The sequence below is a fragment of the Panthera onca genome, chromosome D4 (assembly GCF_046562875.1).
Source record: "Panthera onca isolate mPanOnc1 chromosome D4, mPanOnc1 haplotype 2, whole genome shotgun sequence".
NCBI lineage: Eukaryota > Metazoa > Chordata > Mammalia > Carnivora > Felidae > Panthera > Panthera onca.
Genome location: NC_138351.1, coordinates 40,203,855 through 40,231,727, shown reverse-complemented (window position 1 = coordinate 40,231,727; position 27,873 = coordinate 40,203,855). Strand labels below are relative to the sequence as shown.

General features: G+C 37.6%; 1 protein-coding gene and 1 non-coding gene across 7 annotated transcripts in view; one reads left to right on the top strand and one right to left on the bottom strand.

Annotated features, from left to right (window-relative positions):
* The window catches only part of NFIB (nuclear factor I B), a 239,798-nt gene that overhangs the window by 138,394 nt on the left and 73,531 nt on the right, over window positions 1–27,873 (top strand). The gene's annotated exons all lie outside the window — the stretch shown is intronic.
* Window positions 18,155–18,287, bottom strand: LOC132663964 (small nucleolar RNA SNORA51). Its single transcript, XR_009603351.1, has one exon. It is a non-coding gene; the product is annotated as a small nucleolar RNA SNORA51 (small nucleolar RNA).

Genomic DNA, 27,873 nt, shown 5'->3' with positions numbered 1-27,873 from the left:
AATATGTTTATATTTAGTTACTTCTTTTTGAACATTAAATTAATCCCTTCTAAGCCACGGAACTCTGCATCTTCTCTCAACTATAGCAAATAACTGTTTGGCCCAAAGGAGAGTAGACCACTAATTTAGGGACTTAGACGCTGTCCTAATTTTATTTGTGATAATTAAAATCTCCATTGTCACTTTCACGAAATATGTGATTGAATGGCTATCTTTTGAAATTAGCTTTGACTTAACCCTGTTGTTCTGTGTCTTAATATTCCCTGAGCTGCGATCTTTTAGACACCCCAATCTCAGTCACTTGCCTAATGCCCGAATAGTTAATAGCCAAGAAAAACAAGGCAATCTGGAAATTGGATTTTGCCTCTAAGTCAGCTAGTCGCTGACACCTCATTTTGGAATTTAGGAAGTCTGTAGTTATGTGGGGAGCTAGCTGTCTCTTGGCTGGAAATACAACAAAGAAATACTGGATCTTAGGGCCATTTTTGCAAATACTACGATGAAAACTTACGAAGCGCTCTAAGTATCATTAACCAGAGCCTTCTCAACTGGAATGACATGGCCTTGTCTTACTTTTCTTTTTTGAACATCTTATAGGGTGCTTGTGCTATTTTGTCTGTTGATTGTCTGCATGTACTCTGGCCAAACCTCTGGAAATCATTAGGATCATATATTGGGTGAATGTCAAATAAACTACTTTATATCCTCTCTGGAACAAGGATGGAACTAGATAAACAATGGAATACATTAAACAAGGAGTATCTATTAACTATAGCAATATTCTCATCTGACATTTAAGAAATTCTTTATTATGTATATAAATACAAATAAATATATAATATAATATAATATAAATTTAATTAATTTAAAATGTAGAAATAAATCTATATAATAAATATATTCCACATATCAGAGAGAGCATATGGTATCTTTTACTGTCTGATTTCTTTCACTTAGGACAATGCCCTTGAGATCCATGTTTTTGCAGTTGGCAAGATTACCTAGTTTTTTATGGTTGAATAATATTTCATATATATATATTCCATATATATATATACACCACATATTCTTTATCCATTAATCCATAGATGGAAACTTAAGTTATTTTCACATTTTGGTTGTTGTAAGTAATGCTGCAGTGAACATGGGGATATATCTTTTTGAATTATTGTTTTCGTTTTTGAAAATAAAAACCCAGAAGTGGAATTGCTGATCATGTAGAGTTATATTTTTAGTTTTTTGAGGAGTGTCCATACTTTTTTCCATAGTGATTGCACCGATGTACATTCCCACTAACAGTGCAGTGGGCTCCCTTTTCTCCATAGTCTTGCCTACACTTGTTATTTCTAGTCTTTCCGGTAATATCCATTCTAACAGGTGTGAGGTAATGAATATCTCATTTATTGAGGTTTTGATTTGTATTGTCATGATTATTAATAATGTAGAGTGTAGAGTATTTATTCATGTACCTGTTGGCCATCTGTGGGTCTTTTTTGGAAAATGTCTATTTAGGTCCTCTGCTCATTTTTAAGTCAGAATTTTTTTTTTTTTTTTGCTCTTGAGTTGTGTGAATTCTTCATATGTTTTGGATATTAGCTGCTTATCACATATATGATTTGCAAATATTTCTCCCGATTAATAGGTTGCATTTTTTTTCTGTTAATGGTCTTTTTTCCTATACAGAAACTTTTTTGACTGATGTAATCCCTCTTGTCTATTTTTGCTTTTATTGCTTTTGCTTTTGGTGTCAGATTCAAAAAAATCATTGCCAAGACTGATGTCAGAGAGCTTACTGCCTATGTTTTCTTCTAAAAGTTTTACAGTTTCAAGCATTACATTCAAGTCTTTATTTTGAGTTAGTTTTGTGTGTATAGAAGAAATAGTGGTCCAGTTTCATTCTTTTGCATGTGATGGTGCAATTGTCCCAACACTGTTTATTGAAAAGACTGTCCTTTCCCCATTGTGTATTCTTGGCTCCTTTGTCATAAATGAACTGAGTGTATATGTAGGAGTTTATTTCTAGGCTCTCTGCTCTGTTCCATTGATCAGTGCATGTGATTTTGTACCAATACCACACTTTTTTTTTTTTTTTAAGTTTATTTATTTTTGAGACAGAGAGAGACACAGCATGAACGGGGGAGGGGCAGAGAGAGAGGGAGACACAGAATCGGAAGCAGGCTCCAGGCTCTGAGCCATCAGCCCAGAGCCTGACGCGGGGCTTGAACTCACGGACCGCGAGATCGTGACCTGAGCTGAAGTCGGATGCTTAACCGACTGAGCCACCCAGGTGCCCCTACTATAGCTTTATAATACAGTTTGAAGTCAAGGAGTGTGATGCCTCTAGCTTTGTTCTTTCTCACGATTGTTTTTGCTTTTTGGAATCTTTTATGGTTCCATACAACTCTTCGGACTGCTTGTTCTATTTCTGTGAAAATTGCCTTTGGAATTTTGATAGTGATTGCATTGAATCTGTAGATTCCTTTGGGTAGTATGAACATGTTAACAATATGAATTCTTCCAATCTGTGAGCATAGAATATTTTTCCATTTATTTTTACTTCATCTATGTCTTTCATTGATGTCTTTTAGTTTCCAATATACAGGTCTTTCACCTCCTTGGTTAAATATATTCCTAGGTATTTTAATTTTTTTGGATGCAATTGTAAATGGGATGTTTTCTTCATTTCTCTGATAGTTCACTATTAACATGTGGAAATGCAACAGACTTTGAGTATTTATGTTTTATCCTGCAACTTTACCAAATTTGTTTGTTCTAATAGTTTTTTTTTTTTTAGGTTTGTTTATTTATTTTTAGAGAGAGAGGCAGAGAGAGGGAGAGACAGAATCCCAAGTGGGGCTTGAACTCATGAACCGTGAGATCATGACCTGAGCCCAGATCATGAATTGGACACTTAACTGACTGAGCCACCCACGTGTCCCTGTCCTAACAGTTTTCTGATGGTCTTTAGGATTTTCAATATATAATATCAAGTTATCTGCAAATAGTGACAGTTTTATTTTTCTTTTTTTTTTTTTTTTCCAATTTGGATACCTTTTATTTCTTTTACTTGCCTAATTGCTCTGGCGAGGACTTCCAGTGCTATGAGTACTATGTTAAATAAAAGTAGTAGAGTGGGCATCCTTGTCTAGCTCCTGATCTTAGAGGAAGAGCTTTCAATTTTTCACCATCAAGTATGATATTATCTGTGCACTTGTCATATATGGCCTTTATTATTTTGAGGTATTTTCCCTCTGTACCTATTTTGTTGAAAGTTTTTATCATAAACAGACATTGAATTTTGTCAAATGCTTTTTCTGCATCTGTTGAAGTGATTATATAATTTTTATCCTTCATTTTGTTAAAGTGGTGTATCACATTGATTTGCAGATGTTGAACCATCCCTGCATCGCTGGGATAAATCCCACTTGATCATGGTGATGATCTTTTTAATGTAGTGTTGAATTTGGTTTGCTAATATTTTGTTGAGGATTTTGCATCTATGTTCATAGAAATATTTCTTTTCTTCTGGCATCCTTTTCTGGTTTTGGTCTCAGGGTAAAGCTGGCCTCATAAAATGAGTTTGGAAGAGTTCCCTTGTCTTTTATTTGTTTGAGAAGGATTGTGTTTTTTTGTTTTTTTTTTTTTTTTTTTTTTTTTTGGGCGGGGGGACTGGCAGAATTCTTCTGTGAAGCTGTCTATATAGAAGTTTGTTTGTTGGGAGGTTTTTGATTACTTATTCTATCTCCTTACTAGTAATTGGTATGTTCAGATTTTCTGTTTCATCATGGTTCAGTCTTGGTAGGTTGTATGTTTCTAGGAATTTATCCATTGTTTCTAGGTTATTCAGTGTGTTAGCGTGTAATTTTTCGTAGTAGTCTCTTAAGATCCTTTCTATTTGCACCATCAGTTGCTTCATTTATTTCTGCTCTCATCTTTGTTATTTCCTTCCTTCTGCTAACTTTGGACTTTGTTTTTCTTTTTTTCTAGTTCTTAAGGTATAAAGTTAGCTTGTTCATTTGAGACATTTCTTGTTTCTTGAGGTGGGCATTTATCACTATGAACTTCCCTTACAGAACTGCTTTTGCTGCACCCCATAAATCTTGGTGTGTTTCATTTCCATTTCCATTTGCCTCAGCATATTTTTTGATTTCTCTTTTCATTTCCTCTTTGATCCATTATAGTGTATATTAAGTGTGTATAAGGATATGCTGATCTTGCATTTAAGAAATTCTCTAAATAATAAAAATTTTGCAGTTGATTTCTCCCCAACTCCATTTTATAGGTACTGAGATTAAAGTCAACAGAGGGTTGTCTTGAAACTAATGAAAACCAACCAAATAATTATCGATAAAGCTAGCTCAGCATCTGTAGCTGTAGTTATCATCTGTTGGAATCAGTAGGGCCCATATCTGCTTGACTTCTCACTGATGTCTCCAGAACTTAGAATTTGGGACAAACGTTACTCTCTAATAGTTACAGAAGTAATATAACATTTTTCTTTTTGCATGCGAAGGCACATACATTTTTCATAGGCCCTGAAGGAGCTCATAAAGCATGTTTTGTCTTAGAATATGATGTTCAAAGTCAACGAAAAGAAAAATTACTCTGATTTTTTTAAAAAAAATCATAGCCTATTTACTCCTCAGTAAGTTCAGACCCACCCATTCTCATGTTCTCATTTATTGTATCCATAAGAATCAAGCATTTTTTTAATAGAGAAAAAGGCATGATTTCATGAAATTTAGAAGTAATTTTAAACTCTGGCATTAGACAATATACAACAGAATATAAACAGGCTTTCTATTCATGGAAGTAGAAATACAGTGGAAGGATGGTTAACTGTGGTAAGGCTTGACATCGTAGGTAAACCTTTAATGTAATTTTAGAATGAGGTCTTGTTACAAGTCAGTGCAAAAATAAAAAGATTTTTTTTGTAACAGATTTTGTTTCAGAGACGTTTTTCCTTTTTATCCTCTAATTTTTTTCAAGATATCACATTCAGTAAAGTTCTTAAATGTTCAAATTTAGAATAGAATTCAGATTATAGGAGTAGAAGATTAGGAATGCGTTTTCTTGGCAAATTCCTCTTTAAAAAATTTTTAAAAATTTTTATTTATTTTTGAGAAAGAGAGAGACAGAGTGCGATGGCGGGGGTGGGGGGGGTGGGGAGGGGGGTCGCAGAGAGAGAGACACACACAGAACCCGAAGCAGGCTCCAGGCTCTGAGATGTCAGCACAGCTCGAACTCAATGAATGTGAGATCATGACCTGAGCTGAAGTCAGACACTTAACCGACTGAGCCACCCAGGCGTCCCTTGGCAAATTACTCTTAAAAAGCCAGAAGGGCACATCGCCCTCAGCTCCTTATTTTTATAGGCTGCATATGGGTGCTTGGGTACAACCCCTACTTTGCAAAAGTTGATCTGTTTAGAAGTAGCACCAGGCCCAGCCTCTACAATGGTTTTAGTCTGATCACCTAGTACTACTTTTGGGAGGAAAAGATAATTTAAGAATGTCTTATAAGGTCATGAAAGAAGGAGATATTTCCATGTCTCCCCAATTACCTACCCTGTTGGGCAACAAATAAAATTAATTGAGTGCCCATGGGTTGCTGGATTCAGAATTAAATATTACATTCCAGTATACAGGGTGTGGGTTGAGTCGGCTTTAAATGGGTAAAGTCTGCCATTGGCCTTGGGGAAGTTGGAAATATACACCATGCTACACCAAGGACAATAAACATCTGTCTATAGGTGGATTTTTCTGTAATGGATGTTTAATGAGCATCTATTGTATGCATGGCTCTAGGCTAGATGCTGTGGAAGGTAAAATAGCCAATGGTTTTACCGTGGTTTTGCATTACAAATGGACCTTGCCCTCCCCACACTTTTGTTTTCATAAATACATAAAATTTTATAATTTTAATGCAGACTACTTGAGGAAGAGTCAGTGTGACAACTCCAGTGTCATGGGAGTTCAAAGTTGTGAAATACTGTTTCCAACCATTGTAGGGAGCAAGGTGGAGTGGGAAGAACATGAACTTTGGAATTAAATTTGTCCCCCTGAATCGAGGCTCCATGTTTTACCATGATCATGAGGCCCATGAGGAGCATGAGCAAATCAGCCAACTTCTCTGGAATTCAGCGCAATTCTACCCCCGCCAGTTGTAAGCATCAGATGGGAGAGCATACTTGGCAAGTAGCAGGTGTTTGGTACGAGCGAGGGCTTTTCCATCCTCCTTTCTCTTCTAGCTAGGTTCATCAAAAAGACTTCCTACAGGAAGTATCATGTGATGCGGATCCAAATAGAAATGTGTTGATTTGTTTTACATAGCATTCTTCTAAAAGCTTAAGATGACATAGACGAAGTTATAGCTCAAGATAGGATACATAAGAAGAGCATGTTAGAGATTATATAAAAGAGGCAAAGAAAGATATTTTCAAGTTTTATGTGGGGTAGAATTGTAGTTTTTAGGTAGTCACTTTTGTTCTAAGGCTTTTGACATCAAGGGAGATGTGGTGTGAAATTTTGTGACACAGTTTCTAGTAGTGATATGAGAAAGGATACAAATGTATCATTAGAGATTGCTTTTCCCTTGGCAACACTTTATATCTTAGTCCTTTGTATTCACATCCTGCAAATATTTTTCCCGCTTGCCTTTTTATAGTGGTCCTACTTTTGGAAGCCGCCAACTTTTCTGTCTCCATTGAAAATTTTCTGTGTCCCTTCTTTTTCCAGCTTTCCGCATATATCACCTTTATTCATTCCTGGCAACTTACTTCTTGTTTAAAAAAATGAGTCTTTTGCCCCTCGTTCAGACACTTGCTTCAAATTAGAGTCCCACATGTCCCTTCTTCCTCATGAAAAGGACTCTAAAATTCCTCCTTAACTTCTCCCACACCTGTGCTTCTGTCTCCACATAAAATGATGCTCATTTAAGCTCATAACTTTTTATGATCCTAGGCCAGTGGTTCTTTTCCGTTCTAGTCCAGCTCCAGTGTTCTTGAGCTTTTATTTGATCCAGTTGACCATGTTCTACTTAAAACTCCCTTGCTTTTTTTAAAGTTTTAGTTTATTATGATAAGAATACTTAATATGAGATTTGCCCTCTTAAGAACTTTTTAAGTGAATATAGTTACAGTGTTGCACAACAGATCTCTAGAGCTATTATTCATCTTGCTTGACTGAAACTTTAAGCCTGTTGATTAGCAACTCCCCATTTCCCCTTTACCCCAGCCCCTAACAACCACGAATTGACTCGGATTCCACCTATGTGAGATACCTCACATAGGTGGAATCGTGAAGCATTTGTTTGTCTGTGACTGGTTTATTTCACTCAGCATGTTATTGTCAAAGTTCATTCATGTTGTTGCATATTCCAAAATTTCTTTTCTTTTTAAAGGCTGAATAGTATCCCCTTGTATACATACACCATGCTTTCTTTGTACATTCATCTGTCAATGGACATTTAGGCTCTTTCCACATGTTGGCTATTGAGAATAGTGCCAATAGTGAACACGGGAAGGCAGATATCTCTTTAATATCTTGGTTTTAGTTCTTTTGGATAAATACCTAAGAGTGAGATTGCTGGATCATACGGTAGTATTACTTTTAGTTTTTTGAGGAACTGCCATACTTTTCTCCCATAGTGGCCGCACCATTTTGCATTCTCACCAACAGAGTGCAAGGACTTGGATTTGCCCACATTTTCTGAAACACTTGTTGCCGTTTGTTTACTTGACAATAGCCATCCTGATAGGTGTGACGTGATATCGCATTGTGATTTTTATTTGCATTTCCTGAGCCTTTTCTCCTATGCCAGCTGGCCATCCATGTGTGTATCTTCTCTGCAGAGACCCCACTCAAATCCTTAGCCCATTTTTAAGTCACGGTTAGTAGTTGTTTTTGTTCTGCTTTGCTACTAAGTTGTAGGAATTTCTTTTCTAGCTCCTTCTCAGATACGTGGTTTGCAACTGTGTTCTCACATCCCATTGGTCACAGTAACACGCTGTTAAGTGTTTTCCTTTGCTGGGCAGAAGCTCTAGTTTGATATAATTTCACCTGCTTTCTGCTTTTGTTGCCTGTGCTTTTGAAAACAGGGCCTTTTCCTAGTAACCGGGGAACCATTATGTTTCCTTCCAGTTGCTTCTTCCCTTTACTTAACCAGACTTTTATCTTTAGTTCTCCATGTGTTTGCAGACCCACGCCCCCCCCCCCCCCCCCCCCCCCCCGCCGTGACTTCAAGGTCACTTACCTTTTGTTATTCTCAGATATGCACCTTTGGAACAGATCTCTCTCCTGATGTTTCATGTGCCCGACTACTTTTTGGACACAGTTCCCTATACGTCCCATGGGCAGCTCAAAATTTAACATTCCCAAAATTTGATTCACTGTCTTCTCTACCAGATTTGAGTTTTCCTCTGTGTGAGATAGCTTGGAGCTATCTCTTGGTTAGATAGCCCATGAGTCTTGTCTGAGGAGCCCTGTTCTGACAGCACAGAGCCCGACGCGGGGCTTGATCCCAGGAACCGTGAGATCATGACCTTATAAAAGACAAAGATTACTACAGTTGAGTTGGAGTGAGTGCCGGGGATGGTTGGTGGTGTGTGGCAGGGAAGTTTTTATTCAACTCTGAAAGACTTGGGCATACAGAGATTGGGAAGTGAGGGAGAGAGGATGTTTGCGCTTCAGTCAGAGAATAGCGTGAGCAAACACCCTAAGCAAAGGAAGAGTAGGATTTGTAGGAGAAACCGTGGGCTATTGAATTTTTCAGGAGTGAAGAATGTAAGTGGAGGAATCAGAGATAATTTATACTTGTTTCTGTCTCAGGAGATCTTTTCCGTGTCCCCAAGCTGTCAGGATGCCTTTGCTCTGCCTTGTCACAGTATCTTCGTGCTTATTTCCATGATGGCCGTACAACTAGAATAATGACTCAAAAGGCTGATGGGGCAAGAGTTTTCAAACTGGAGGTTATACTTTGAAATCATGCTATTTATTTTTTTTATAGTTAATATTCATTTAGATTCACCCATCTATTTATTCTTTCTCGTGCTCTTCATTTCTTCTTGTACAATTGACCTTCCATCTGGGATCATTTTCTTTTTCCTTGAAGAATTCCATTAAATATCTCTATAGTAGCAACAAATTTCTCTCGGTTTTTGCTTGTCTGAAAGCATTTTCAGGGGCGCCTGAGTGGCTCAGTTGGTTGAGCGTCCAACTTCGGCTGGGGTCATGATCTCGAAGTTGACGAGTTCAAGCCCTGCGTCAGGCTCTGTGCTGACAGCTCAGAGCCTGGAGTCTGCTTCCGATTATGTGTCTCCCACTCTCTCTGCTCCTCCCCCACTCGGGTTGTCTCTCTCTCTCTCTCAAAAATAAATAAACGTTAAAAAAAATTTAAAAACTCCTGATATCTCACTGCTTATTACCCACATTCTATGTCATGAGTTTAAATGCTATTCAGTATCAGACACCAGGTCCTTTTCTGTCCCTTTCTTTCATGCAATACATTGCTCTTCCTCTGCCAGCCCTTCTGCATCCATCCTACAAAATCTTGTTTATCCTGTATGTCCAAACTCTTCTATGTGTCTTATCAGATTCTCCCAGGCAGAGTGGGACACCTCTGTTTTATGTTATGTTTATATTTGCTTACACATCCCCCCACCAAGGAAACGGTTAAAATTTTCAAATGAATAATTTACTACTATAATCCAACATCCTTTTTTTTTTTTTGCTTGACACACTCAAGAAAGCATAAGATGTCAGTGCTTATACACTGCTAGTTTAGTTTCTTCTCTTTACTTACATAAATGGGGCAAAGACGGTAAGTGATTTGCCCGTGGTTCCGATTAGTTACTGGCGGACGGAGGTTAAAACTCACTTTTTTTCGTGGGTCCAAAAGCTTAAGTCAGTATAATCCCACTGCATCATTAGTACTTTTTTCCTTGCTCTCCTCCCCTGCACCTGATGAATAAGACCATTTACTGTGGTGCGATGCCTTGTGAAAAAATGAACGTTGGCCTCGTCTACGCTTGGCTAAGTGTTCACGAGCGTGCACTTCCACACAGAGAAAGAAAGGAGAAATCTTTGTGCTCAGCCCCTTTAACAGGACCGAGTCTGGGCCTCCTGGCACTCACAGTGGGTGTGTACTTGGTTCCCCGGGGGCGGTTGTTACAGCCGTAGCTGCTGGGATGTGGGGGCGGTGGGTGGGGGTGAGCAGAAGATAGAGGTGAATCGTGAGTGACCCTTGCCTGAGTGGGGGTGAGTTTGGGGCACGATGTCAGCTGAGAGCCTCTGAGGCTGTGGGGTCAGGGCACTGACCAAGCAGGGGGTGTCCTCTGTGACAAGTTATTGCACCTGCTAGAGCTCCGGAGCCCCCGTCTTGTCTTCTGTTCCATCTTTCCTCCAGGGTCGCGTGCTGTGCACGTGCACAGGTCGGGAGCCCACTTGGTGCACAGTCACACGCGTGATTTTAACCCGGCGGATGCTGTCCTTTCACAAAGCTCTGAGAGAAAGGACTAGCTGTGGGAGAAATGACAGCCAAACTTTTGTTTCTCCTAGCTTTATAACTGTACTGCAGGCTCCTGTGGTATCTGAAACGATACCCAGTAACATAGAGTCCAAGTGAAATCTCAGTATATTGATGTGGGCGCCTAGTTCCAGAAAAGTTTTAAGAGGCCGTGCACCGAAACAGGTTGCAATTTGTTAAATTGTAAAAGACCACTTTGCCTTACAGAGCAAGTTTTCCTTCTTTGTTAAATACCTGGATGCCCGACAGTGAGGGTGAAGGTCCCCTTGTGAAAGAGGTGTCGCTCTTAACTAGCCCGGGTTGGGCTGTGACCGTACCCATAGCCCTAGGCAGTTGTTTTTACTCATTACTCAAGTATCTAAGGTTCTTTTAAAAAGGACTGCCCGCATCTGAAGTTTCCTCTCCATTTAAATTCTTGTCCCTCTCCATATTTACAAGGTCTGTTTTTGCAGCATATGGCTACAATTTAATAATGCAAAGCATTCCCCTCCTCACAGCTGGAAAGCTGGGGTTGTTCTGTATCACAGATAGAGTGGACTTACTCCAGGCCAGTTAAAATCATTCAACTCCCAGAAGCTAAGCTTGCTGGATGTTTTGTCCTGCACAAAGGCACCCAGGGGATATCCACTTGCATATTAGAGCATCATGCTTGGAAAGAGGGATCGATTCTATGGTGATACGTTGCAAGCAGAATAAAATGCCAAGGAGAGAGACAGACATATATCTACCTAAGTTTTCATCTGTTCCTACCTTACAGAAGAATGCAATTTAAAGTTTTTAGGCAAAAATCCTACTCAAGTTTCATTTCTTTCTTTTTCTGTAACTGTAAAAGAATATCAAGGTGTTGCATAATTTAAGCCAAGCACTCTAATTGCGTGGCAATTAGAGTCCTGTTGGCTTTTGCATCATGTCATTGACGATAGAAGAATTTAAGGAAAAAATCAGGTTTTGGTTTTCAACGTTGTTATAAATCTTTTTGGGTCTTTTGACTTGTATGCTGCTCTTCAGGGACCATGCACTCTTTCATTTTATTTTACATAATGGAACTAGGAACATACTCCTGTTCGCACTGAAATATTCCTAATTCTTGAACCCAATAAAGATATTTCCCTCCCCCCACCATCCCCGTTCTATCCCTTGAGCATATTCATGTCCCCAGGGCGTTCAGGAGGAAGAACTGAGAAAGACCACTTGACTTGCAGATTTGGTCTTATCACCATTAAAATCATTACATGCACTTGTTAATGACAGGGGCATGTTGGGTCCCCCCCCCCCCCCATATATCGTATGGTTTTATTTATGTGAAATGTCTAGAATAGGCAAATCCATAAAGACAGAAATTAGATTAGTGGTTGCAAGGGGCCTGGAGTTGTGGGAAACAGGTACACATCACTAATGAGTGTGGAGTTGCTTTTTAAGGTGATGAAAATGTTCTGGAATTAGATGGCGGTGATGGTTGTACCCCTCTCTGAATATACCAAAAACCACTGGATTTTTACGCTTTTAACATCATATGTGAATTATATCTCAATAAGATGTAGTTTTTTGTTTGTCTGTTTGTTTGTTTAAAGTGTTTATGAGCCATTGGGAGAAAAGGGTTTGGAACTCACGGCGAGGATAGATATTTGGGGGCTCTTAACCCAGAGTCAGAGACCTCGGAGGATCAGGGAAGAGGCTCCAGGGAGCCCTGACACAAGTATAGATGTTATACGGGTGCATTGCTCTGGGCTGCATTATATCTTGGTGAGGTTCCTAATTCTGATAAAGTTCAGAAGCCACTGGCAGGTGTGGAGGACAAGTGACATGATGTCTTGTAAGATACTGGCTCCATTGTTTATTCTGTGGCACTTTGTTTTTAATGTGGGGATTTTTAGTTTCAAAATTTGGTATTTTGGATTGTAGTCATTTCCTGAATTGAACTACTTTCTAAGCAGAACAATGCTTTCTAAGTAAGTAAGCAAGGAATAGAAAAGGTGATTGTCTTCCTCAGGGCATAATAAAGCATTCGGCTGTTTTATACTTAATATGTCCTCGTTAGTATCCAGAAATAACCCACATAAATTACACTACTTTGCATAGTGTTGACAGGTGAAGAAAGGACTATCTATGAGTTTTTTGAGAGAACATGTAGAACGATGAGCAAAGAGATTAGGAAAGGCCGTTGGTGGGGTTACTCTTAGCAGATGAGGAAGGCAAATATTTTAAAAAGAAGATAGTTGCTCCTGAATCTTAATGCATTATGATTCTCTTAAATATATTTACACTCTGTCCTTTTAACTAGAGCACTAGTTATTAGGAACTAGAGTTACTAGATTATTGTAGTAATTTTCCTACAAGAGATTACTATTGTAATCTATTACAATAGTTACTAGATTATTGTAATTCTCTCTGTAGCTCGTATTTCTTGCCTTGGGTCTTCATCCCTGTGAAAATCCACTGCAGGCCCACGGTGATTTCCATAATGAGCAAATCTAATTATTTTATTCTCTTCCTTGTAAGTTTCCAAAAATTCCCCTCTAGGCTAAGCCTGATCTTTAGCATGGCATCTAATACAGCCCTTCATGATATGGTTCCTACTTTTCCTCTCACTGCACACGAGGACCTTGCATTTAGCCTTCGCCTTAACCGTGTGCCTCTCCATCGTGTCTCTGCCCATGTTGTTTTTCTGCCTAGAATGGTTGTTCCTGACACCTCATCAGTGACACTTCTCCAGGCCCTCTCTCTAGTACAGTTTGCAGTAAGAGCACTTACTGCATTTTTGCCACTATTTACTTCTCTGTTTCCCTTAGTGGATTCTGCACACCTTCAGGTGAGGATTATAATCTTCCATTTGTAAATTTAACATCTAAGACAAATACCTGGCCAGAGACCATATTTGGCAATGTTTGAAATTTATGAAATGGAGGCTTAGACCAGTAATAGGCTAAACAAACTGTAACCTGTTTGTGCAGTAATGGGACCGTACCCTTCCTTGGTACTTGACCTAAGCCAGGGAAAGCATGATGTTTCATGGAAATGGTTACAGCAGGCCTTTTCTGCCTTGTGGGTACACTACACCTTGGACATGACTATTTGGGGAACGTTATGAACTCATAACTTTGCGTAGCATAGCCTGAAGAATTTTGTAGGGACGTATCAGACTGAGAAATGTTAATGTTAGAATACAGTGACTGATTCAGAATACCAGTCTCAGACAGACCAAAGTTTTCTTCTTTCAATCTGATGAAGTGTGAAGAAGGCCTTTTTTCTGTTCTTATGTTTGTGTTTAGTGAATGTACATTAATGTTGTTAGAGTTTACATGATCATGAATGAAGGAACAGGTAAGATGTCTTTCTAGAAGTTGCGTAAAACAAATACATGACTGATTAAACGGAATGTTTCGGATTCATCTGTGATTCTTTTTATGATGTGGAAATCTTACTACTTTGTAAAAATTCGGAGACCACTGTCTATAGATCACTTGCTCAAGAAGGTCGTTTTTCTCTTTATTGAGGTGTAACTGATATACAATATATTCTGTGTATAGTGTATAGGCTATAGTGTGTATACCTAAACGCAGACACACACACACACACACACACACACACACACACACACACACACAAATATAAAGGGGAAAAAAGGGAAAAACTATATATGTATCACCAATATGTATCACCATAACCAAGATGATGAGCATTTCTGTCAATCTCAGAAGTTCCCTCTGACCACTTTAAAATCCATTCCTTTCTCTGCCCCCATCCTCAGATGACCTCTGATCTGCTTTCCGTCTAGTTCACGTTTCTAGAATTTTATATGAGTGGTATTCTGCAGCATGTATCCTTTTGTGTCTAGCTTCTTTAATCTAGCATGAAAACCATGGTTTATCCATGTGATTCCATTTATCAATAGTTTATTGGTTTTTATTGCTGAGTAGTATGCCATCATACGGGTATACCACTTATGGTGTGAGGTGAACGTTGATATCCTTTTTAAAAAATCTATATGGATATCTAGTTAATCCACACCATTTGTTTAAAGACATTTTTCATTTCTCCATTGAGTTACATAGCTACTTCTCAAATAGCAACAATCACATACTTATGTGTCCATTTATGGTTCATCTCATTAGACCTCATATGGTCCTGATCTGGTCTATAGGTCTTCTCTTTTCCCAGCATCAAAGTATTTTCTTATTTTCTCTATGTTTGTGATGTCTTTATAATAAGTTTTTTTTTAAGTTTTTTTTTTTTTTTTTAGATCCTGTGTATTTTCATATAAGTAGGATCAGCTTGTCAAATTCTCAAAAAAAATTCAAAAAACAAAACAAAACAAAAAACCCTACTAGAATTTTGATTGAGAATGGTGAGATTTAAAGCTAGGCCTTCCTGGCACACAGCAAAATGACTGTCATTGGCGATCTAATATAAAGTCCACATGACCTGCTTAACCTTGATCCAGTTTCTCCTAGTTCTCCACTAAAATTTCCATTAGGATATGTAAACACTGAACTGTTTTTTTTAAGCACACTAAAACTGAGACGAAAGGATAACTTTTATTTAGCTAGAAGCTTAGAGACTTATCTCATAATTACGTGAACTGTAGAGTTAGACTGGATTTAAAATTGGTGGTTTTCCTCTCTTACATCTCACAAAAGATAGCAGTGTTGGTTCCTTGAGAAATTGTGGACATTTAAGTTTGATTCTCCCCTACTGTCATCCCCTAGGTTCCGAGATTTTCCTATATTAACTTAAAAGGCTAGAAACCCAGAGAACAACAAGGTGAGGAAATGTGGCACGAAGAGGGAGTGAGGAGGAAGTGTGTGGGAACACATCTAGCAATCTGCTTCCATTTCCTGATGCAAATCCTTAAAAAAATTGTCTACTCTGGGCCAGAGTCTAACTCCTTCGTAACATAGAGAAGACCCTTTGAAACTCAGTCTCATCTGCCCTTCTAGAGCTGCACATGATAGAAGGTGAGAGGTTTCATGTCCTACCTGGTAGGATCTTACACAGCTCCGTGATGGAGTGAGAAGAAGCTCATGAGATGAAAACCAGCAATCGTTGGGAATTGGCAAGGAGCTGTGCTTACCAACTTTCACCACCACTGCCGTTACTTCAATACTGCCATTCGCAATAAACGTTTATGGAACCCTAAGCACTTTATATGCGCTTTCTTATTTAATCTTCAAATCGTTGAGTTCAGGATTATTTTTATAATTCCTATTGTACAAATGGGAATGGAGGGGTAGAGACTTTAAGTATTTATTCAAAGTCATTAATAAAAAAGAAGCACATCTGGAAAATGAGCCGAGATAGAGTTCACAGTGCTTAGCACACAGTCTTGCTTATAATAAACACCCAACAAATGACAGCAGCTATTATATTATCAACATCATCATTGTTATTATTTATTTATATTTGTTTATGTTATATTTATATTATTTATTTATATTTATATTATAATTAAAAAGTATTTATATTATGTTTATTTATATATTATAAATAAATATACATTTATATTTATAATATTTATATATCACAAATATTATACATTTATATTTATAATATTTATATATTATAAATAATATATATTTATATTTATAATACTTATTTATATTATTTATTTATATTAAATATATAATATTATATTACTTATAATATATTATTTATATTTATATTAAAATATATTATTTATATGTATTACATTTATATATTATATTATATTTATTTATATATTATAAATAAATATATATTTATATTTTATATTTATTTATATTATTTATGTATATTAAGTGTATATTATATTATATTAAACTAATATATTATTTATAATATAATATTGTTTATATTTATATTAAAATATATTTCTATTTATTTATATATAATTATATTAAATTTATATATAATATATTATATATTTATATTATATTTATTTATATTAATTATTTTTATATTATTTATATTTATATTATATTATTTATTTATATTAAAATTAAATTTATATTACTCAAATTTTATAGCTAATAAGTGATAAGACAGGAATTCAGATCCAATCATGTCAATTCTGGAGCCCTCAATCTCACCCCATATGGAAATCTTTACTTACCATAACCAAGGGGAAGCCACTTTTCTGAGGCAAACCCTGATTTGCTATAGACTATGCTCTAGGTAAAAGAAAAACAGTCACAAGAGTATGCCCTTGGTGAGAACAGGGGGAAAGGTACATCATCAAGAAGAACGCATCTTTGAAAATGAAGCCTTGAAGAAAATCTTAGGGAAAACAGTTTGCAGAACAGCTTCAGGGAACTAAGTGCCGTGTTAGATAAGCAGCAATAGCAAGAAAACTGAAGTCGTTTTCATAAAAATAAAGTCTGCATTATAGGAAATAAGAAACAGAATTGATATTGTGGAAATAATCACTGATACAGAGGGCAAACTCGAAATATTTGCTCCAAAACCAGAAGAAAAGAACAGAGAAGTTAAAATAATGACTAAAAAAGAAAAAAAGTTTATGGTGGGAGAATAGAAAATTTAATATTAGTTTAGGTATTCTTGGTGAGAAATCAGAGCATTTAGGAGAGAAATAGAATCAAAGACAAGTTGGGACGCAGGGTGGCTCAGTCAGCTAAGCGTCCGACTTCGGCTCAGGTCATGATCTCAAGGTTCATGAGTTCGAGCCCTGCATTGGGCTCTGTGCTGACAGCTCAGAGCCTGCTTGGGATTCTCCCTCTCTCTCTCTGCCCCTTCCCTGCTCACGCTCTGTCTCTCTCTCTCTCTCAAAAATAAATAAACATTAGGAAAAAAAAAGACAAGTTAAGAAAATTTTAATGAGCTAAAAATGATCTAAGCATTTAGATCAAAAGGACTAACTCTATATAGCAAACAATAATAGTATCTACATGCATCTTATTGAAATTTTTGTATTTTGTGGATGAAAAAGAGAATCTTGTAATCATCCTGGAGGAAAAATAAGTTACCTGTACTTTTTTTTTTTTTTCTGTTGGTCAACATTAAATAACAGAAGACTGGGGGAAAACTTAGAATTATGATGAATTTTTTTTTTTTTTTCAGAGGGAGAGAGAGTGCATGTGGATGAGCAGGGGAGGGGCAGAGAGAGAGATAGAGAGAGAGAGAGAGAGAGAGAGAGAGAGAGAGAGAATCCCAAGCAGGCTCCACACTCAGCATGGAACCCATTGCGGGGCTCAATCCCACAACCATGGGGTCATGACCTAACCTGAAATCAAGACTCGGATACTCAACTGACTAAGCCATCCAGGCGCCTCATGATGAAACTGTTTTTATGTTTAAGGAGTTTTATATGTAGTCAAAGACAATAGAAATATATTCCTTATTATTTGTCACCTTTTGTTTTATAGAATCTTTCATTTTCTTTGTAAAAATTTTCCTTGCAAACCTATACCAACTAATGAAGTGATACACCAAAATAAAACATTTTAGGAACAGGAAATTCTCAGATATATCCCTATAGATATAAATATAGCTATAGATGTAGACTAATAATGAGAATAGTAATCAACTGAACAGAATTATACCTAAGTAATTATTATTCTGAATAAGATTACAGACATAAATACCAAAGTAAGAAAGCAAGTTTTTTTTTTTTTTTAATTTTTTTAAATTTTATTTTCCATGTCTCCCCATTCACAATACAGACCAGGCACAAAGCACCTGGGCTGGGGTGTATATGGGTGGATTTACTCTGCCTCCTCTTTCTATACAGGCAGTGTAAGAATGCAGCCTGTGGTAAGCACCAGGAGGCTCAAAAAGTAATTCTTGAAAATATGTATATAAAGAGAATTTAGTAACAATTATCTGAGTTCCAAATTCCAGATCGTGATTTTTTTTAACGGTAAAATAGTGGTATGTTAGTGGTAAAATACAAATAAAATTAGATTTACCATGTTCATCGTTTATAAACGTACAGTTTAGTAGTGTTAAATTCATCTGTATTGTCACACAGCCAATCTCCAGAACTTTCTCACCTTGCAAAACGGAAACTTTGTATTCTCCACCCCCCCTTCCCTCATCCTTTGAAATCTACCATTCTACTTTGTTTCTATGAGTTTAACTTCTCTAGATACCTGCCTCACCTAAGGGAAATCATAGAGTTGTGTGTTTTGTGTTGTTTTGTTTTACTGACTTATTTTTATTTATTTATTTTTTAACGTTTATTTATTTTTGAGACCGAGAGAGACAGAGCATGAACGGGGGAGGGGCAGAGAGAGAGGGAGACACAGAATCCGAAACAGGCTCCAGGCTCTGAGCCATCAGCCCAGAGCCCGACATGGGGCTCGAACTCACAGACCGCGAGATCGTGACCCGAGCCGAAGTCGGACGCTTAACCGACGGAGCCACCCAGGCACCCCTGTTTTCCTGATTTATTCACAGATTACGTATTTAAGGGCTTGAGGGTGCTGAGTCTGAATGGCAGATTCGTTTTCTTTTAGGACAGCTTGTTATGTTTTGCTAAACAGTCAATTAATTGCTCTTATCTCTATTTTTACTTAGATCTGTCATTAGGAAAGCCTGCTTTTCTTTTCTTGTTGCTGCCAAGTGCCTTTTCAGCATCAATTGATAAGGTCGTGTGTTTTTCCTTTTTTTCGTTATCATATTGATAGATTTTGTAAGAGTGAATCTCACTCATACATGAAATAAAACCCTAATGAGAATGGTGTCCTGTTTTTTTGGAAAACATTGCTATATTCAATTTGAATATATGAATTTGAATATATCCCGTTTTCTTTAGGACCTTTGAAGTTGCATTTATATGCGTGGTTGGTTTTGGGTTGATTTGTTTGCTTGCTTTGGCTTGACAAGGGAGGTTGCACATTTAGTTATTTAAGTTTTGCTGGTCTGATAAAGGCTCATGAGAGAGCTTTCTTCATAAGGAACCTTGTCACCATTTGCTAAAGGCTGGGAGAGAATAAATATCCTTGGAATTTCAAGGCTACAGAAAAGATAAAATCCAGCTCGACACTGTTCCATACCTGGTGCCATTTTAAAGGTGGTTTTTAAATCACCTTTTGATTCTCTTCTAGGCTTTTCCAATTTTAAAGTGCATATGAATCACCTGTGCTGCAGACACTGATTCTGAGGGTCTGGGGTTGACCCTGAACTTCTGTGTGCCTACCAAGCTCCCCAGTTACGCCAGAGCTGTTGGTTGTGGGACCACATTTTGAATAGCAAGATGCTAACCCAGTGGTTCGCAGACTTTGCTGCCCATTTGAATCACCAGGGGAACTTTTAGAACATCCTTATGTCTAGGACACATCCATACCAATTAAATCAGAATTGCTGGGAGCCAAGCCTAAGTTGTTTTTCAAGAACCCCAGGTGGTTCCAATGATCAGCAAATTTTGGGAACCACTGCAGGAGGGGTAATTGGTCTATTCAGGTTTCCACTTTGCTCAATTTTGGTTACTTTTATTTTAGTAAGTAATTGCCCATTTAAGTTTTCAAAGCTGTGGTCAGTAAGTTTCATGTGTTATTCTCTTATAATTTTTTGTTAATGTATTTGGTTTCCATGGTTATGTTTCCCTTCTATTCTTTTTTTTTTTTTTTAATTTTTTAACCTTTATTTATTTTTTTTTGAGACAAAGACAGAGCATGAACAGGGGAGGGTCAGAGAGAGGGAGGCACAGAATCCGAAACAGGCTCCAGGCTCTGAGCTGTCGGCACAGAGCACTCAGGCTCGAACTCACAAACCGTGAGATCATGACCTGAGCTGAAGTCGGTCGCACAACCGACTGAGCCACCCAGGTGCCCCATCCCTTCTATTCTTATATATTTTTACGGTCTTCTCAGAAAATCATCTCCCCTTGTTATTCTTTTATTTTAAATATTTCTCTTTTTGTAATTTATTAATTTCAGCTTTTATCTTTAATTCCCTTTTTAACTTTTCCTGGATTGTTTTGTTATTCTTTTGATCTTATGGCAAAGTGATTTTTCCTTTTGTCCTTTTCATTGCTTTCTATAGTTTATCATTTTTTCTTTTGGCATTCTGTTTGATCCATAGCTTATATTCTTAATTTTTAGGTACTTCAGAAAATTTGGTCACTTTTTATTTTTTTCCCTTTAATCTATTTACTAAAGACAAAACAGTATAACAGTTTTCTCCTTGGTCAATGACATGATCAACTCTTATAAAATGTCTGTGGGCATAGGAACAAAGTACAGTTTGTATTTTGAATGATTTGAAGTTAGCCATTGTCTAATAGTGGTGTTCAATTCTAAAAGAATCATCACTTACATCTCTAAAAGAGATGTACTCAAACTTCTCACTATAATTGTGTTTTTTTATCAAGTTTCTTGTGTTTTAATAGTTTTTGCATTACGCATTTCCCCACAATATTGTTTGGAGCATGCACGGTGTATGTTTAACTTTCTGTATTATGTATGCCTGGTATCCATTCATAATGTTAATTGACACTGCTTATTTTTGGTTTGAATTTGCCTGACTCCCCTCGCATCCCATTTGACTTTCGACTTTCTGTCCTTGTTATCATTTTGTCTTCAATGTGCTCCTTAAAAATAGATGAATTTTATTTGCTTCCGTTACTCTAATGCTCTTTATGGGATAATTCTATCTGCTTACCTTTGTGGTAAGGGTCGATATGCTTGATTGTACTCCTTCTGTTTTTCTTTATATTATTTAGGTTTTTCATCTTATGTCCTTAGTTTTGTTGTCTTCCCGTGTTTTGGTTTTCCCTTTGTTAATTTGGGGAGTTCCACCTTCCTTTTCCCTGCTCTTAAAATGAAATACCTCTCTTTATTATAATTGGAAAACAATGACAGTTTTCATATTGACTCCAAGATACTCTGATTACCATCTGGATTTTAGAGAAGACAAACATCGGGTGTAGAAAAGTTGCTTAACTTGCCTTAGCTTTACATAGTAAGTGGTGGCGCTGATCTTTTAGTATAGTTTAACATAATGTAACATTAATTACAGTCTATTTTATGATAATATTATTGTAAAAGAATTTTAATTTAATGTAATTTACTCTGTATAAAAATACACAGAGTCTGCTTAGGAAACCATGAAATATGTGTGCTGATAAACTTTAAAATATGAAAGAATTGATGATTTTCTTGGAAGGTATATAATAATATTGCCTCAAGACCAGAAAACAAGAGTAAAGCAAATTCATGAAAGACTCAAAGTTTTATCTTCTTTGAACCAGATTATGAGAAGATATTTTACCAGTGAGTTTTTCCAAACTTTCATGAACTTTTCATGTTTTCTTTTTTGTGTGAAAATGACTGTCATCCAGACCATTTTATGAAGCATGCATATAACCTTGGTGTGAAAAGTTCACAAATAAAACAACCCCCCCCCCCAACAAAAGTATACCAGCTACATACTGGTATATGAGAATTTGGAAGAAACTGTTAGCAAAACAATTTAGCAATAAATTAAAAGAGCTACCTTCCGTGGATAAGCAAAGACAGTTTAATCTAAGAACTCAGTAATATATAACACTTTAAGGAAAAAAAAGGGGATAATCTCTACTAATGCCAAAACAACATCTAATAATATTCAGTAACCATTCTGATCAGTACACTTTTAAAAACTCTGTGAAAACTAGGAATAAGTGAATGTATAAAATGATGAGAAACAAAATCACTTATTAATAGCCAGCGTTACCGTTAACTGTGAAATTCCAGCATTAATCTCATTAATATTAGGAATAAAATATTCCCGCTAGCACAATTCCTATTTTACATATTTTTAATGTTTGTTCCAAGAGAGAATGCATAATGTCTGCACAATTCCAACTTTATTATAATTAAATACACTTGATCTTAGCCAAAAGGCCGAGAAGCGATTTTATTATAATTAAATAAATGAAGCTTATTACATTATCATAAAGATATCTTTTCTCTATCAACTTGTAACAATTAAAACAAGTCCCCATTAGTATGAGTAATACGTAATTCTGGGCAGTAGGGTGGTGACACAGACAGGCTCATTCTGCCCAAGGGAGTATAAGTTGGCAAAAGTCTTCATGGAAGGCAGCTTGACAGTTTTTAACCAAGAGCTTGAAAAGAGTTTATGTCCTTTGACCCAATAATTCCACTTCTGGGAACTCCGGCCTAAGGAAATCATGAGAATCACTGACAAAGATTTGTGTGCGACTACGTTAATGGCGGTTCTGTTTATAATATTAAAAAAAATGGGAAATAACCTAAAATGCCAAAAAAAAAAAAAAAAAGGAGAATGGTCAAATAAAGTACAGCCAGACAGTGTAATAATGTACAGGCATTAAAATCATGCTCTTGAAAACCTGTTTAATCTAAAGGGAAAGATACAATGTTAATTAGAGAAAAAGCAGGATACAAATTTATTAACTTTTGATCTCAGTTTTTGAAAACACATTTGTCTATGTTATATATATGCAGGAATAAGTTTAGTGGACTGGAAGAAGGAAATACTAAAAAACAAATAACATAAATACTACATTAACATAGTATCATCCGAGTGTGTTAGAGTCAGAAATTGCTGTCTCTCTGTTGAATCACTTAAATCACCAACAGGGACATTTCATATTGAAGGATAAAATTAATTCTAAATTAGTACTGGAATGCGAACCTCGGCCATAGACCGAGGTTCAGTCTCTGTGCAGAGAATCATTATCTTTGCAATGATTAGTATGTCTATTTCCAAATCACAGTTTCCATTCTTAACCATGGACAGTTCAGACCAGTCGAGAAACTGCAGATAAAGCCATGCCTTACAACACCACTACCAGAAGGTCCCAGTAGGTTAGTTGTGGTATCGGAAGTCATATGAAGATTGGCGAAGAGCTAGTGTAAAATAATCTTATCTTCTCCCCTTCCACATCCATAAACAAAAGCACTGAGTCCTCTTTTACACTCTGTTGAAGGGAGTGAACAATGGGAATTAGAAGCCTGGAAAATGCCCGGGAGATACCTCAGGGCCCTGTTCTTTCTCCAAACAATGCAAGAAAACTAACTGGAGAAGAGCCATGTAAAAAGTGGAACCTAAGGGGTGCCTGGGTGGCTCAGTCGGGTAATCATCTGACTTAGGCGCAGGTCACGATCTCCTGGTTCGTGAGTTCGAGCCCCGCATCGAGCTCTCTGCTCTCAGTATGGAGCCCGCTTCAGATCGTTTTCCTCTTCTCTCTGCCTCTCACTCTTAAAAATAAACATTTAAAAAAAGAAAAAAAAGTGAAACCTGAGCATTGCAGTGGGCTTCAGAGGTGCTCTTATTCAATTTCCTACTCTAAGTGGGAATTCTTAAATCTAATGGGGGGGTTTTACAGGCTTTGGGAGCCCCCCTACCTCTATAGACACAAGTTTCATCATCTGCAAAATGGTAGCATTTACATGACAACTGGTAGGTTTGTAATTATGAACATTATGTGAATTGATGCTTTTTAAGATCTTAGAGCAGTAGCTTGACATGTGTTGGTTGTTACTACCTTTGCAAAGTTTCACATTCCTTTCTAGGACTTTTCTTATTGGATGACAAATCTGTTTATTGAGCCAAAACACAGTTCCTGGAAATACGCAGAATAAGTCTTATCCAACATCTACATTAACAGTCCTTCTAATACTTGAAGACAGCTTTCATGAATTTAATAACTGCTTTCTGTGGTTTTTTCTTTTTTAATTTCAAGAATAGAACACAGTAGACTATAAAAATGAGCGTTATCAGTTTTCCTTTGGATTTTCTATGTAAATGTTGTTTAACATTCAAATGGAGCTGATTATAATTTGAGATATTAACAGTTAGATATGCCATTGTGTCCCTTTGTGATTGTTTGTAAAGGAGGTTAAACACTATATTAACTTCTGAGTAGTGATTTATTGTTGCTTTTGTTAGAGAAAAATAAAAAAAGAAGTAAAATAATATAATTTGATATTGCCTTTGAGAATTTTCAGTTTGCAGAGGTCTTTATTTCCTACTCAATTTTATTTTTTAAAAAGCATTACATGTAGTGTAAATACAGCATCACATAAATGCCGAGTTGTTCTTTGCTTCTTGGCTTAAGCTGTTGTGTAATATTGCTCTGTAACCATTAAGCAGCTGCTGTGCCTCAGAGATGCTCATATTTCCTTTAGTAGATGAAGGGAATCTACTATATGAATGTCTCCAAATTGCTTTAAAATCGTTGGCCTTTGTGTCAGCTATTTACATTCACAGTGGTCCATGTAACACATGAAAACCATGTTTCTGGAAGGCCCCAGCAGCCTGGAGGTTACAGATGGGGCTGTGTTAATAGTAATAACCTGCATTTTGCTGAGTCTCATCCTCTGTACTATCACAGGGCTCCTGACACTCTGCGTGACTCCCCCGGTTACTTTGCCAGAAGTATTGTTTCTTATATGCTTCCTTGTATGCTATTAGCTATCCAGGAACTATGTCTTCCACTGCTCCTTTTCTTTACCCTTCTCATCTTGGGTAAGTCTGTCCATTGTAAGGCTGTGTGTGCTGTGTGCAAAGAGGAGTGAAGGAGACAGCCGCCTCCTTCAGGTGCTTCTCCGAGGCTACCCCATTGCCTGATCCATCCCAGCCCCCACTCCCCTAAGGTCATGTTGGTAAGCAGTACCGCTCATCCTGGGGAGCCCTCCTTTCAATGAAGTCTCCCTATGCCCCATGCAGGAGTGGAGCCCAGTGGGACCTATGTGTGGTGCAGTATGTTCTGACATATTTTCATTGCCTTTCATAGTTTCAGCAGAATAACTCTTTCAGATTTCCTTGTAGATTCAAATTCCTTGGAACATGAATTGGAGGTGAGGAATGGAGAAACACCACGCTACATTCTGAATTGCCTGCCCTTTCCTATGAGACGGTCATTGTATTCGTGCGTGCGTGCGTGTGTGTGTGTGTGTGTGTGTGTGTGTGTGACTGCCTTACTGTCTTCTTGCTGGTAGGATTGGCTTGAGGGGCCTCCTCCCTCCCTTTTGATTTGGTTCTTGATGTCCACACACCATTTCATCTTCATGGGCATGACCAAAAAGCAAGTGAAGCCTTGGCTACTCACTGGGGTCATAAGGAAGTAAACTGCACATGAGATTTACATATGGAAGTGTTACTACATGACATGTGATATAATTTATATAAATATATTGAGATGTTCACTTTTCACTTGTTCATCAGTTTATTTTACAAATATTTTTGAACTCTGACTCTTTAGGTAAATGCTAAAATTATACATTGGTATATAACAAAGTCAAAGATCTAATCTGATGGTAATCATTGTTCTTTCCCATTCTACCCCAAAGCCCGAACGAACTCCTCAGCACAAGTTCCAGCGAATAGCAAGAATCAGCACACTTATCCTTCGATCTTTAGCCATCTGTGCCTACCTTGTTATATAATTACTAAGATGTTCATTTGCGACCCTGTTCCAAAAGGTTAAACTTTAACCTTTTGTTCCATAAGCATTTACCTAGCCGTTACTGTATATATGTAGGCACTGAGTTAGTTGTTAAGGGAGATGCAGAGATGAACAAAACCCAGTCGCTCTCCCAGATAAGGGAGCTGATAATCCAATAAGGACCACAAGACTTGAAAACACATGTCTTGGAAACTCCAATGTGAGAAGTGATGTAAAGTAAGCACAAACTAGGTGCTACGTGAATTCAGCAGAAAAAGATTATTTCTGGCTGGCGCAAGGATGGGGAGAGGAGGGTGGAGGAACAGGTTCGGGAGCAGATGGCAGTTGAGGTGGACACTGAAGGATGAGAGCAGAGCCTACAGACAGACAGCCTTCTTCTGATCAGAGGGAGGGAACCACGTGAGAAAGATAGGAGGGCATTTACAGAGCACCTTTGGGTGCGGACAGACCCGCTTGTCCGATTGGTTAAGTACATGAACCGCCATCATGATACATAAGCTCTCCGTATTTAATCTGTTTGCCAAATATAAAATTTTACACGGGGGGTCCCGGGTGACTCAGTCTGTTATGCATCAGACTCTTGATTTTGTCTCAGGCTGTGGTCTCATGGTAGTGAGATCGAGCCCCATGTCTGGCTCTGCACTGGCAGTGTGGAGCCTGCCTAGGATCCTCTCTCCCTCTCCCTCTCCCTCTGTCCCTCCCCTGCTCATGCTCTCTCTCTCTCAAAATAAATAAATGAACTTAAAAATTTTTTGCATGTACCTTATATAGAATACAGTATAATTTGTTATACTTTACAAAGACTGTTTGTTGTTTTATACGATGATAACCTAGCATGGTTCAGAAAATTGAAAATGTGTTTTCCGGAAACCACACGAAGGAGGTCGATGTGTTTTTTTGTTTTCATGGCTTATGCACGTGTACAGTGTAGGCTACCTCAACATTTCTCAATAATCACTGAAATGAGTTCAACCAGGTGAACAATTAAGTTGCTCAAGCAGTAAGAGTTTCTTAAAATACAGATGCATAAAATGGGGACGTTTGGTTATTACCCTCTTCAAAATGTATGTATGTATTTTTTCAGAGTAACGAGTTAATATGACACCTGAGTTTTGTCCCCGGCTGAGATCTCATAATTCCTTCTCACTCTTTCTTTTGTTCTGTTTCTAAGGAAGGTGGACGGTGGGTATAATACCGTGTTCAGACATGCATGGCTCCTCGGTTCACAACAGTGAAACATACATGCCCATTGAATGATCTTTGGTCTCTTCATGCTATGTACAGTTCAAAAGTGGTGTGGTAGCTTTTGTTCTGGTAAAATTTCTAAATCAAGATTTACAAATAAGTTGAGACTGTCTGGAACCCAGTGTGTGTAACTCAACACACAGGTGATTGTTGACCCAGCTGGCCAATCCTAACTTACTGGGAGGGAGCATTTAATCAGTGCCTTCGGTCACTTACCATTCATAGCAATTTTATGATCTCTGATTTATAAATGAGGAATAGGAGACAGCAAGAGTCTAATAACGTGACCACGATTCCACACTGGTAACGTGTGGTTGGGAGTCAAATCCCAGCTCCTTGACCTGAGTGCTCCCTGTTGCTAAACCACCTATGACTCACATTCCTGCCCAGATTCCAGGCTCTTGGTCAGCCCTAGAACTCTATGTAAAATCTGATCCAGTTGCCTGTTCTTGGAATCTAGAGTTTGCTTTCCTGGAAGCATTTGAATTCTGAGGGTTTTCAGACTTTTCTTATTCTCTTCCTGGGGAGCAGAGAGTAACCATAACCCTCCTTCCGGTATTCTCTCCCTCTTCACCCTCAGTACATCTCCTTCACATAAACGAGAAGCCAGGGACATGACTGGTATTTGTGGGCCATAGCTTGACCACATACCACCCAGGACTGAACTTACTCAGGCTCGTGGTCGGTGGGCCACAGTCACTGTGGACCCTGTACTTGGATGTCCCAGAAGGGTC